This window comes from Somniosus microcephalus, chromosome 10, assembly GCF_052327205.1.
Source record: "Somniosus microcephalus isolate GS21.2 chromosome 10, FLI_Smic_1.0, whole genome shotgun sequence".
Lineage (NCBI taxonomy): Eukaryota > Metazoa > Chordata > Chondrichthyes > Squaliformes > Somniosidae > Somniosus > Somniosus microcephalus.
In genome coordinates this window covers 216,983,171-216,995,402 of record NC_140996.1, presented here as the reverse complement: position 1 = coordinate 216,995,402, position 12,232 = coordinate 216,983,171, and the positions used below count along the sequence as shown (strand labels likewise).

Sequence of the window (12,232 nt, the reverse complement as noted above, 5' to 3'; positions counted from 1 at the left end):
CTGAGTCCAGTGAGTTTTGGAAAATTATTACCAATGCATCCACAATCCCTACCGCTACTTCCCTCAAGACCCTGGGATGCAAGCCATCAGGTCCAGGGGATTTATCCGCCTTGAGTCCCATTATTTTACCAAGTACCACTTCCTTAGTGATTTTAATCGTATTTAGTTCCTCCCCCCCTAGAGCCCCCTGTTTGTCCAGTGTTGGGATATTCTTAGTGTCCTCTACTGTAAAGACTGATACAAAATAATTGTTCAGTGTTTTTGCCATCTCCATGTTTCCCACCATTAATTTCCCGGTCTCATCCTCTAAGGGACCAACATTTACTTTAGCCACCCTTTTTCTTTTTATATAACTATAGAAACTTTTACTGTCTGTTTTTATATTTTTTGCTAATTTACTTTCATAATCTATCTTCCCTTTCTTAATCAATCTTTTTGTTATTTTTTGCTGTCTTTTAAAGACTTCCCAATCTTCCATCCTCCCACTAGATTTGGCTACCTTATATGCCCTTGTTTTTAGTCGGATACTATCCTTAATTACTTTACTTAGCCACGGATGGCTATCTTTTCTTTTACACCCTTTTTTCCTCAGTGGAATATATTTTTTTTGGAAGTTGTAAAATAACTCCTTAAATGTACACCACTGGTCATGTACCGTCTTACCCTTTAATCTATTTTCCCAGTCCACTCTAATTAATTCCGCTCTCATACCTTCATAGTCTCCTTTATTCAAGCTCAGCACGCTTGTTTGAGATCCAACCTTCTCACCCTCTAATTGAATATGGAACTCAACCATGTTATGGTCACTCATTCCAAGGGGATCCTTTACTAGGACATTTTTAATTAATCCTGTCTCATTACACAGGACCAAATCTAAGGTTGCTTGCCCCCTGGTCGGTTCAGTTACATACTGCTCAAGAAACCCATCCCTAATACACTCAATGAACTCTTCCTCAAGGCTGCTCTGCCCAATTTGATTTGTCCAGTTAATATGATAATTAAAATCCCCCATAATTATAGCTGTTCCCTTATTACAAGCCTCAACTATTTCCTGATTAATACTCCGTCCAACAGAGTTGCAACTGTTCGGAGGCCTATAGACTACACCCACTAGTGTTTTTTTCCCCTTATTATTCCTTACCTCCACCCAAACTGTTTCACTATCCTGCTCCTTTGACCCAATATCATTTCTCTGTATTATAGTGATTCCTTCCTTTATTAACATAGCCACCCCACCTCCTCTCCCTTCCTGCCTGTCCTTCCTGATTGTTAAATAACCTGGTATGTTTAATTCCCAGTCATGGTCACCCTGCAGCCATGTTTCTGTAATGGCCACAAGATCATACCCATATGTCATTATTTGTGCCGTTAACTCATTCATTTTGTTACGAATGCTACGTGCATTCAGATAAAGAACTTTCAAATATGTTTTGTAACACTTAGTTCCTGTTTTTTCCCTTTTTAGTACTTTACATTTTACTCCATACCTTCTGTCCCTTCCTGACACATTGTTTTTTAATTCCCCCACTGCTACCTAAGTCTATGACCTTCTCTGTTGTCATTTCTATTATTTGCTCTCTAGAAACCTCCCCCCCACTAATTAGTTTAAAGCCCTCTCTACAGCCCTAGTTATATGATTCGCCAGGACTCTAGTCCCAGCACTGGCCAAGTGGAGTCCGTCCCAACAGAACAGCTCCCTCCTGTCCCAGTACTGGTGCCAGTGTCCCAAGAAGCAAAACCCATTTCTCCCACACCAGTCTTTGAGCCACGCATTTAACTCTTTAATTTTATTTATCCTAGCCAAATTCGCTCGTGGCTCAGGTAATAACCCAGATGGGAAATTAGAGACGCGTGCAATAAGGACACTGCAGTTATCATGGGTGACTTTAATCTACATATAGATTGGGCTAACCAAATTAGTAACAATACTGTGGAGAAGGAATTCCTGGAGTGTATACGGGATGGTTTCCTGGACCAATATGTCGAGGAACCAACTAGAGATCAGGCCATCTTAGACTGGGTATTATGTAATGAGAAAGGATCAATTAGCAATTTTGTTGTCCGAGACCCCTTGGGGCCAAGCGATCATAATATGATCAAATTCTTCATTAAGATGGAGAGTGAAGTATTTGACTCTGAGACTAGGTTCCTGAATTTAAATAAAGGAAACTATGATGGTATGAGGCACGAGTTGGCAAGGATGGATTGGGGAATGTTACCTAAAGGGTTGACGGTGGATAGGCAATGGCAAACATTTAAAGATCGCATGGATGAGCTACAGAATTTTTCATCCCTGTTAGGCATAAAAATAAAACAACTGTGGCTAACAAGGGAAATTAGGGATAGCATAAGATCCAAGGAGAGGACACATAAATTGGCCAGAAAAAGCAGCAAACTTGAGGATTGGGAGCAGTTTAGGATTCAGCAAAGGAGGACAAAGGGATTAATTAAGAGGGGGAAAATAGATTGGAGCGTAAGCTTGCAGGGAACATAAAAACTGACTTTAAAAGCTTCTATAAATATGTGAAGAGAAAAAGATTGGTGAAGTCAAGCGTAGGTCCCTTGCAGTCAGAAATAGTAGACGCATTGCTGATCATCTTCCAAAATTCGATAAACTCTTAAGGCTAATGGGATCAAGGGATATGGGGAGAAAGCAGGGACAGGGTACTGAATTTGGATGATCAGCCATGATCTCATTAAATGGCGGAGCAGGCTCGAGGGGCCGAATGGCCTACTCCTGCTCCTATCTTTCTATGTTTCTATGCCTGGATGAGTGCAGCTCCAACAACACTCAAGAAACTCGACACCATCCAGGACAAAGCAGCCCACTTGACTGGTACCCCATCTACCACCTTCACTCCCTCCACCACCGGCGCACCGAGGCTGCAGTGTGTACCATCTACAAGATGCACTGCAGCAACTCGCCAAGGCTCCTTCAGCAGCACCTCCCAAACCCGCGACCTCTTCCACCTAGAAGGACAAGGGCAGCAGGTGCGTGGGAACACCACCACCTCCAAGTTCCCCTCCAAGTCACACACCATCCTGACTTGGAAATATATCGCCAATCCTTCATCGTCGCTGGGTCAAAATCCTGGAACTCCTCCCTAACAGCACTGTGGGAGTAACTTCACCACACGGACTGCAGCGGTTCATGAAGGCGGCTCACCGCCACCTTCTCAAGGGCAACTAGGGATGGGCAATAAATGCTGGCCTTGGCAGCAACGCCCACATCCCATAAACGAATTAAAAAACAATTCACTCAGAAAACTATAGAATGTTACAAGGCAGAAACAGACCATTCAACAACAACAGCTTGTATTTATAGTGTCTTTAACGTAGCAAAACTTCCCAAGCTGCTTCACAGGAGCGTTATCAGGCAAAATTTGAACATTCCAGCCATCAAATGTGTGCCAGTGGGTTTTTTTCTCCCCGCACCTGAGCCACCTAGTCTATTATCACCCCCCAGCTTGAACCCCATATTCCTCTTTTGAAGCCAATACCCTTTTAAAAGAATTTATGGTTCTGCTTTAACAACAGTTTGTGGCAGAGAATTCCAAATTCTAACCACCCTCACTGCAAACAAATGTTTCGACCCACCCCTTTTAATTCTGTCGTAACCAATCCCTTGATTGGCACTTTCCGCTTGGGAGCTATGCATTCAAGTGCCACTCCAGATTATTTTGCATTGTTCACTGATCTATGACACTCGTTACGTCTAACGATCTGGCCAAGAACAGGAAAAGTTCATTTCCAACAGTGGTGCAAGATGCCAGTTGAATCTCTGGATTTTGCTGCAGACTTCAAGTCTTGGGCAGACCATTTCTGCTCCCGTCCATTCCATTGTTTCTTCTGCTCTCCTCACACAAGTGCCTATTCTTCACGCACGAGCCTAGACAGCACCCAATCAACCATGGGGGGGGGGCACCATTAACATCTGACATCCATACTTGTGCAGTTTTCAGGCGCCATTGGATAGAGCCACGATCAACTTTTCCCTCTCCCTAGAGTTTCCATGGACAACCACAGCACCATTCTGCTGCGACTCCATTGGAAGTCAGCACAAACAGGGCCCATCTCATCTATGTAGCTCACTATCACACTAGGCAGGATATTTACCCACTGATCCATTGGTTTAACAGTTGCGGCAATTCGTTGCAAATATTATGTTATTACTGAGTAATACTGAGTAACCCTTGGCCAACACTGAACATCTTACAAAGCACAAGTGACATTTAAAGGAAGGTACAAGCTGATCAGTTCTATCCAAAATCCTATTTTCAATCTATTTCTGGGTGGGCCAATATTATTTGCCTCTCAGTCTCTTCCCCCAGGGAGAAATAGAACAGCTATTAAATGCTGCACCTAAGATTATATAGATACTGGGGTTAGTAAGCTATAAGAAAAAAAAATCTCATTAAGACCACGCTATCACATTCCTATCTGGAAAAATACCCTGACACACAGCAAATAAACTGAATGATATTAAACTGTGTTCACTTAAAGCAGTAAGACATTCCGGCCTTAAAGGAGCAGGCTAACTTAAACATTTGTCCTTCCTCCTTTACTGACAGTTGTACATTATATGGTACAATACTCTTAGGGGGCGAAATTCGGTGACGTCTCATTTGGGGCGGTAACCGAATTAGTGCCAGACATTTAGCACCCGGTGCAGGAGTACCACCCTGGCCGCTAAATTGGGCTTACCACCAGTGAGGAAGCAGAGCGCTATCTCGGGCACTCCACCTCCTCTCGGGGCGGTGTCTGGGGCGAAAAGCGCGGTAGCACCAGAGCGCTACGTGCCCGCACCGCATAGCGCTGACGCGTTTCAGCGCCCCTCCCCTTCCGTTAAAGGGAAGGGCCGCTGCGCACTCTGCAGGCCATTTGGTGGCCTCCACTAGCCCACCAGGGTGGCGTGGTGCCATGGCTGCAGCCCGGCACAGACGTGGTGCCGGACGGCGCGATGGCAGCCACGGACCACGCCAAGGGCTGCCGAGAGGGGCCAGCCTGGAGGTTGTCCAAAATAACAAAATGGCGGTGCGTGGTGCAACCGGACTGCCCTTTAAATACCGCCCCGCCAGCGGTGTGCGGCATGGTTCATGACCCGCGAGGCTGTCGCTGACATTGCCCGCAGCAGCCTCGCGGGGGCGCAGCCGAATTTCTGCCGGGTGGCACGAAGGGGCCGCAGCAGGGCGCCAAGGGGTCGCATCGCTCGGCCATGACGTCATCACCGCTGGCGCAGCGGCCTGGGGCGCTACCGGCTAGCGCCTCAGTAGCGCCCCACTGAATTTCTCGGCAGGCGCTATTAGCGCCCCTGCCCGGGCAATATGCCTTTTGCGCTCCATTAGCGCCCCCTGGAGGCACTAGTGGCAGGCGCAAAGGAGGCGAATTTCGCCCCTTAGTCTTCTAAAAGTGTGGCATCCAATTTAACAAGAGCAACACAGATCATATATTATATCTATATAAATATTAGGCAATGTCATATAGTAACGCACTAGGGGATGGCCGGTGGCTTAGCCTGTGGAATGAGGACTCAGCGAATGCATCAGGTATGCTGTAGGTATAGGTGTGGGACGCTGAAGCTCTATCGAATGGGACAAGTGTGCAGCTGCAGGCGTGACTCTCTCAGAATGGTGATGCCCAAATAAGGAATGTGCAACATCTAGACAATTTAACATATGCAGATGAATAGATATATATACACACACACACACAAAGCATTTATATATTAAATTTGTATAAAATAATCATACAGCACAGGAGGAGGCCATTCATTTATATACATATACCCGTATACAATTATCATTGAATAAAATCTATAGAAAATGTTGCAGCTGAGAGACTTGGCGCTCCCCCTGCCCCCGCAGCCCAAGTTGTTTTTATTTAAAGCTAACTTCTCTCACTTACTGTGTCATTGTACCATTTAGTTCATATTGCCTCTCCTCATTCTTCCTCAGACACAAAATATATTCATCTACATATGTTAAATTATATATAAGAAAATAATAGGAGCAGGAGTAGGCCATTTGGCCCTTCGAGCCTGCTCCGCCATTCAATAAGATCATAGCTGATCTTCTACCTCAACGCCACTTTCCTGCACTATCCCCATATCCCTCGATTCCCTTAATATTCAAAAATCTATCGATCTCTGTCGTGAATAACGACTGAGCCTCCACAGCCCTCTGGGGTAGAGAATTTCAAAGATTCACCACCCTCTGAGTGAAGAATTTCTCCTCATCTCAGTCCTAAATGGCCAACCCCTTATGCTGAGACTGACCCCTGGTTCTAGACTCTCCAGCCAGGGGAAACATCCTCCCTGCATCTACTCTGTCAAGCCCTGTAGTAATTTTGTATGTTTCAATGAGATCACCTCTCATTCTTCTAAACTTTAGAGAATATAGGTCTAGTCCATTCAATCTGTCCTCATAGGATAATCCCCCCCATCCCAGGAACCAGTCTGGTGAACCTTCGTTGCACTCCCCCTGTGGGAAGTAGATTCTTCCTTAGGTAAGGAGACCAAAACTGTACACAATACTCCAGGTGTGGTCTCACCAGGGCCCTATATAATTGCAGTAAGACATCTTTACTCTTATACTCAAATCTTCTTGTAATAAAGGCCAATGTAGTTATATACACACAAATCATTTATAACTGTATGCATACACAAAGCATTTATATCATAGAATGCAACAGCACAGAAGAGGCCATACACACACATATATATAAATATACACCTAGATACAATTTAAAAAAGGCTCAATTTCCACCTGAAAAATGAATGTATACAGACACAAACCATTTTATAATTTAACACATTAGATGAAAATAGTTATGTACAAATCATGTATATGCATGTGTAAATATACACAAAGCACTTATATATTATATCTGCATCACAGAATCATACAGCACCAGGAGGCCACCCAGATACAATTAAAAAAGGCTCAATTTCCACCTGAAACCATGAATGGACATAAAATCCTTTATATAAATAATTTATAACATATGCAGATGAATATAGTTATATACAAATCATTTATAATAATATATATACAAAAAGCTTTTATATATTATATTTGTATCATAGAATCATACAGCACTAGAGGCCATTCATATACATACTCCCAGATACAATTAAAAAAAGGCTCGACTTCCATTGAATAAAATCTATAGCAAGTGCTGCAGCTCAGAGACTTGCCCACCACCCACCGCAGTCCAAGCTATTTAAAGCTTATTGCTCTGCTTCCCCCTCCCCTCCTCTCAATCCAAGCTGCTTCTTATTTCTAATGTCCCTGCCCCTGCCTCCCTGCCCCTCTCTCTCTCTCAGTCCAAGTAGCTGGAGTCTGATTTCTCTCACTCACTGTGACCTGAAGCGGTGGTGCTGGCCCTGACACTCGGTGCGAGGCCGCGGCCTCCTGACAGGCAGCGGCGGCTCACCGCGCCACTCCGCTCAAGAAAGACCCACACAGGCCAAAGCGCCGGCCACCCATCACCACCCTCAGCAATTCATTGGCATAATCTTACTTCAATCAGTTGAAATCTATATAGTTTTATCTATCAACTGTGTGTGTGGGGTTTTTTCTTTCTGCTCACTTGTCCTCTTTAATGAGATGGCAATATCGCAAGACAGCTGAAAATAAAAATCCCCAGGGCTTTTCCTTTCTTATTGCCACCCCCTCTCACCTCGCCAACTGAAGAGGCGCGCATGCGTACTCACGTCTGGTGGCACGCAGTGGCCATCTTTGTGAGGGGCAAAGAGGGAGCCGAGCCGAGCCCGGGTTACCGGAAATAGCCGAACGTATCCGAAGCTACCCGACAATTGCCGAGCGCTTGCCGAGCGCTGCCACTCCTGCCATTGGCTTCGGGTTAGACTTGCGTTCAATAGCAACTGGGTGATGAAAATGTTTTCCATTCCCCCCAGCTCTGGTATCCCTCAACACCAGAGAAAAAATATATTTCAAACAAAATAGGAACGCCCGGTCGATGCTGATCAATATGATTTTATTAATTTAAAATAACAACAGAAAATGCTGGGAAAACTCAGCAGGCCAGGCAACATCCGTGGAGAGAAAATAGAGTCAACGTTTCGGGTCAAACCCTTTGTCAAGACTGAAAAAGCACAGGAAATGAAATAGATCAAAAGGCCAGGCTGGGAGAGAACAAAAGAGAAGTGAAGAGACATTAAGAGGTATTCAAATTCAAGATTATTATTTGAATGGCAATAGATTGGGAGAAGGGGAAGTGCAAAGAGACCTGGGTGTTCTTGTGCACCAGTCGCTGAAGGTAAGCATGCAGGTGCAGCAAGCGGTTAAGAAGGCAAATGGTATGTTGGCCTTTGTAGCGAGAGGGTTCGAGTACAAGAACAAGGATGTCTTGCTACAGTTGTACAGGGCCTTGGTGAGACCGCACCTTGAGTATTGTGTGCAGTTTTGGTCGCCTTACCTGAGGAAGGACGTTCTTGCCATGGAGGGAGTGCAGCGAAGATTCACCAGGCTGATACCTGGGATGGCAGGAATGACGTATGAGGAGAGATTGTGTCGATTGGGCTTATACTCACTGGAGTTTAGAAGATTGAGAGGGGATCTCATCGAAACCTATAAAATTCTGTCAGGCCTGGACAGACTAAATGCAGGAAGGATGTTTCTGATGGCCGGGGAGTCCAGAACCAGGGGTCATAGTCTTCTAAGGATAAGGGGTAAGCCATTTAGGACTGAAATGAGGAGGAATTTCTTCACCCAGAGAGTGGTGAACCTGTGGAATTCTCTGCCACAGAGGGCAGTGGAGGCCAGTTCATTAAATATATTCAAGAAGGAGTTGGATATATTTCTTAAGGCTAAAGGGATCAAGGGATATGGGGAGAAGGCAGGGACAGAGTACTGAATTTGGATAATCAGCCATGATCTCATTGAATGGCGGAGCAGGCTCGAGGGGCCGAATGGCCTACTCCTGCTCCTATCTTCTATGTTTCTATGAGACGAGATGGTGATAGGACTAGTGGAGACAAAAGACGGCTCCAGATTAGGTGTGAAATGCACTGGCAGAATGGGAGACAGCTGCCATGTGGGAGAGAAAAAAAAGGGGGGGGGAAAGAGCCAAAACAAAGGTGTGGATAAAAAATAAGTAAAAATGTAATGGGGGCCGAGGTTATGATCTGAAATTGTTGAACTCAATATTGAGTCCGGAAGGCTGTAAAGTGACTAATCGGAAGATGAGGTGCTGTTCCTTGAGCTTACGCTGAGCTTCCGTGGAACAAAGCAAGAGCCCGAGTACAGTGAGATCTGAGTGGGAATTTATTAATTTAACCTTTTTTCACAATTCAGTTATAATTATATTATAATTATTTCCACCAACAACAAGGGAACAGTGGCATAGTGGTCATGTTGCTGGACGAGTAACCTTAGATGCCTGGACTTAATGATCCAGGAGACAAGAGTTCGTAAGCCCACCACGGCAGCTGGAGAATTTAAGTTCAGTTAAAATATATCTGGAATAAAAAGCGAGCATCAGTAACGGTGACCATTTAACTATCGGATTGTTGTAAAAACCCATCTGGTTCACATGTTGTTTAGTGGAAGGAAATCTGCTGTCCTCACCCGGCCTGGCCTATATGTGACTCCAGACCCACAGACAATGTGGTTGACTCTCAACTGCCCCTCTGAAATGGCCTAGCGAGCCACTCAGTTGTCAAGAAGGTGGCTCACCCCACCTTTTCTAAGGGCTGATGCATTTCAGCACTCCTCCCCTTCCGTTAAAGGGGCGGGCCAGCGATGCCCACATCCCGTGAATGAATAAAAAACACAACTTGCATTGATATAGCGCCTTTAACGTAGTAAAACGTCCCAAGGTGCTTCACAGGAGTGTTACATAAGAACATAAGTAATAAGAACATAAGACGCAGGAGTAGGTCATTCGGCCCCTCGAGCCTGCTCTGCCATTCAATAAGATCATGGCTGATCTGATCTTGGCCTCAACTCCACTTCCCTGCCCACTCCCCATAACCCTTGACTCCCTTATCGTTCAAAAATCTGTCTATCTCCACCTTAAATATATTCAATGACCCAGCCTCCACAGCTCTCTGGGGAAGAGAATTCCAAAGATTCACGATCCTCTGAGAGAAGAAATTCCTCCTCATTTCCGAATTTTAAAGGCGCCCACTTATTCTGAAATGATGCCCCCTAGTTCTAGATTCCCCCACGAGGGGAAACATCCTCTCTACATCGGTTATCGGACAAACTTTGACACCGAGCCACATAAGGAGATATTAGGACAGGTCAAAGAGGTAGGTTTTAAGGAGCATCTTAAAGGAGGAGAGAGCAAATTCCAGAGCTTAGGGCCGAGGCAGCTGAAGCCATGGCCGCCAATGCTGGAGCGATTAATATCAGGGATGCACAAGAGGCCAGAATTGGAGGAGCACAGAGATCAGGTATATGGGTGTCAAGCTCTAACACCAGTGCTTTCTTTAATATAGCCATGGTGTGGTGATGCCGGAGTTGGACTGGGGTGGACAAATGTAAGAAGTTCATACAGACCCCAGCATCTGCAACATTTGACCCCTTGTAACCCCACCTCATTGTTCTTTGACCTGTTTGGACACCATTCACACCTTTGATTGCTGTGATTATCTCTCTGCCGAGGTGTGATAAATGGCAGTTGGAAAGATTACCTGTAAACATCTGACATTATTCTCTGACTATATATGCTGTGTCTTTATGCATTTCTCCACTTCACCTGACGAAGGAGCAGCGCTCCGAAAGCTTGTGATTTCAAATAAAGCTGTTGGACTATAACCTGGTGTTGTGTGACTTCTTACATTTCATTAATATAATCCATTGGTCTCTTTCGTAGCAGTTTTTTTTTGCTTGGTTCTTATCAGCAAATGCATTTGCTGCATTTCAATATGCACAGATTATTTTTGTATTTGTTCATGGGATGTGGGCGTTGCTGGCAAGGTCAGCATTTATTGCCCGTTCCTAATTGCCCTTGAGAAGGTGGTGATGGGCCACCTTATATGACTGAGTGGCTTGCGGGCAGTTCAAGAGTCAACCACATTGTTGTGGGTCTGGAGTCACATATAGGCCAGGCCGGGTAAGGACGGCAGATTTCCTTCCCTACAGGACTTTAGTGAACCAGATGGGTTTTTTACAACTATCCGAGTTTCATGGCTATTACTGATACTGGCTTTTTATTCCAGATTTATTTACTGACTTTAAATTCCCCAGGTGCTGTGGTGGGATTTGAATTCTAATAGTCTCCAGATCATTAGTCCAGGCCTAACTAGGATTACTAGCCCAGTGACATAACCATTATGCTACCGTACCTGACATTGCTGGAGTTGTGCTTTCCCTCAAGTATGGTATTTGTTGCAGAGGCAAAGACTGGCATTCTTCTAAGATGGAAAACAATAAGCAAATTACTACGGATGCTGGAAATCCAAAATAAAAACAGAAAATGCTGGAGACACTGTAGAGATCAGGCAGCATCTGTGGAGAAAGGGAAAGGGTTAATGTTTCAGGTGTGTTATTAGCACAATGTAAAGTAAAGGAAGCTATACCCTGCCACGACTTTGTGTTATAAAGAGATCAATAATAACAGAAGGAAAAAGTGCTGTGTTCACCAGCATTAACATCCTGTATCTTGAGCAGTTTACAAGTCCTTTGCTGCCTGATTCTTTGATATAATCAGTGTAATTTACCATGCTACCCCCTCTCTCCACCCCTCCGTCCTCCCCCACCTCTCCCTCACCGCCCTCTCCCTCACATTGGGGAGCCATATTTGCCTCGGAGCCCAGGCTGGAGAATCAGGGCTACAATGTTGTGGCTCTATCTCTGACCTGTGCTCCCTCTAAATGCAGCTTTCTCCCTGGGAGTGTGGGATCATGGAATCACCTCTACTGTTCACGTGGAATGGGGTTGCCAGGATTGGTGGTTGAAGTCAGTGCACTGGACTCATTTAAGAAACAACTAGATACTATAAGGTGAAGATAGCAGGGTTGGAATTGTGGAAGGATGATATCAAATGGGCCATAAGGCACCTCATGAATAAGATGAAAGTACCACAAAAATAATGCATTACTCTTGCATAGGACAAGGGTCAACATTGCGTATGACAGTTTGTGAAGCATCTTGAGATGTATTTCATTAAGGCACTATGCAAATGCAAGTATTCTTTATTATCATTTGGAATGCTTGCCGTTGAACAAAGATGTTAATGGGGCAGAAATTCCTCCCCAAACGCG

The 12,232-nt window shown here is 44.8% G+C and overlaps 1 protein-coding gene across 1 annotated transcript in view; it reads right to left on the bottom strand.

Moving 5' to 3' along the window:
* The window catches only part of LOC147112097 (uncharacterized), a 53,817-nt gene extending 46,376 nt beyond the window's left edge, over window positions 1–7,441 (bottom strand). Inside the window, exon 1 of the mRNA XM_085999611.1 lies at window positions 7,359–7,441. The gene's annotated coding sequence lies outside the window, so the exon portion shown is untranslated. The remainder of the gene's footprint in view (window positions 1–7,358) is intronic.
* Between the last annotated feature and the right edge of the window lie 4,791 nt (window positions 7,442–12,232).